General features: G+C 36.9%; 1 pseudogene; it reads right to left on the bottom strand.

Annotated features, from left to right (window-relative positions):
- Window positions 1–523: 523 nt before the first annotated feature.
- On the bottom strand, window positions 524–1173 carry LOC109575302 (cAMP-regulated phosphoprotein 19 pseudogene; annotated as a pseudogene).
- Window positions 1174–1781: the final 608 nt, after the last annotated feature.

A 1781-nucleotide genomic window follows, 5' to 3' on the forward strand; every position in this document is an offset into this window, starting at 1 on the left:
TCTGGTTGGCACATTATCTACTCTTTAATATGTGAAAGTAATACAGAGAGTTGTGAGCGTTTGTGCAAAACTATTGTATTTACAAAAATGGCACAAAAGTGAATTCAACAGTCAACGCACATGCACACTTCATTCACATCTTCAGTGACAAAAGGTATTCTGAACACTATCGAACTGAATAAGAATACTAGCTTCAACAACAGCTGTTAGTAAGCAATAGAGTCATGTAAGTTACACCAGAATGGGCAAATATTGCCCAAGTAAAATTCTATTGTTAAAGCTGAAACAGATTTAAGGCCTTTCAAGTTCAAGCATAGGGTACAAATCTTTTGGAGCCCCATCTATTTGTGTTTGAAACATGTGACCTTTCTTCTAACTTGTGGTCTTAAACTTCTGTTTTACAACACCCAAAAGGAAAATCCAGAAATTAACAGTAAAGGTTATATGAAATAAGAGTAATATACGAAGCTATAATTAAAATATATTAAAGAAAGTCAACATTAAAACTGCGAAACTTGTTACTTGTTGGATCCAGCCCTACACTAGGAGTTAGGTAATATATACAATTATTCTCAAGTAGATTACTTTATGTTGCTCTAACATGTTCTTTTCATCAGTGCACTGTTAAACTAATCAAAAACTCTACACATGTATATTCCCTTACAATAGCAGCACACACTACCGCTATCTGCAAAGCCATCACTCTCAAATGACTTAATGAGTAAAAGGAAATAAAAAGCAGAGGAGTAACATATTAAGGAGAAATAATGGGAATTAGAAGATTTATGCGGTTCAGCTCTTTTTAATCAGCCAGCCAGCTTGCTAGCAACAAGAGATGGTTTCCACTGAGGAAGGTCCTGTGGAGTGGAATGTAGTCACCAGTGACCTCTGTCTTATCTGGGGTTGCAGTAGGAAGTTGCTTGTTCTTCATTTTGCTTTAGCCATGTTGTAATCCCCAGAATCAAAATATTTTTACCCTTTATGCAATCGTTTACTTAAAAAATCTGAACCTCCAGGATTTTGTCCCAGATGAGGATATCTTGCTTTTAACTTTTGCTTCTTCAGCTTTCTCTGGACTAATCACTTTATCTTCCATTTCCTTCTGCTCCTCTGCGGAGGCTGCCTGGGGGACTTCCGCAGACATACTGCTCCCTCTGCGGACAAGAGGCTGAGAAGAGACGTGCCCGAGATAGTGGAATTTTTTTAATGTGTCACCTGGCATCATGGAATAGTGGCAGTCCTGTGTGATGTCCCTACTGGTTTTTCCTTGATTTTGAATTCCAAATGTTTCAGAACCACTGTCATACAAGAACAGTTCAATCCCCACCTCACCCTTGGGGTCTTCCCTGTCTTTTAGGGCTCCCACTTTTCCTTTCTTTTAAAAAAATATCAGTTAGGATATTTTCCCTGTAAAGTCATTAGTATATAGGTGCAGGACAATTGGTAAATATAAAAACTCACAAAGAAAAAAAAAACTCACAAAGAAGAAAATAGTAATCTTCTATAGTCTCACTTCTCAAGTGAAAATAAATATTGTCTAAGAGATGCCCTTCTATCCTGCTTTCTGAGTTTATCATTTAACTTTTTAACATTCTGTATAAGTTGTGTGGTAATTTCATAATATCCTATCCTCCTCCTCCTATACAATTAAGTGCTGACTTGGTCTAGCTCCTGGGGTAAGCATTTACATGTATGAGCCACTTAATCCACAAACAACCTTGTAAAGTGAGTACTGTTATTATTTCCTCTTTGTAACTGAGGTTCAGACAGTTTAAGATATA

Source organism: Bos indicus, chromosome 21 (assembly GCF_029378745.1).
Source record: "Bos indicus isolate NIAB-ARS_2022 breed Sahiwal x Tharparkar chromosome 21, NIAB-ARS_B.indTharparkar_mat_pri_1.0, whole genome shotgun sequence".
In the NCBI taxonomy this organism is placed as follows: domain Eukaryota; kingdom Metazoa; phylum Chordata; class Mammalia; order Artiodactyla; family Bovidae; genus Bos; species Bos indicus.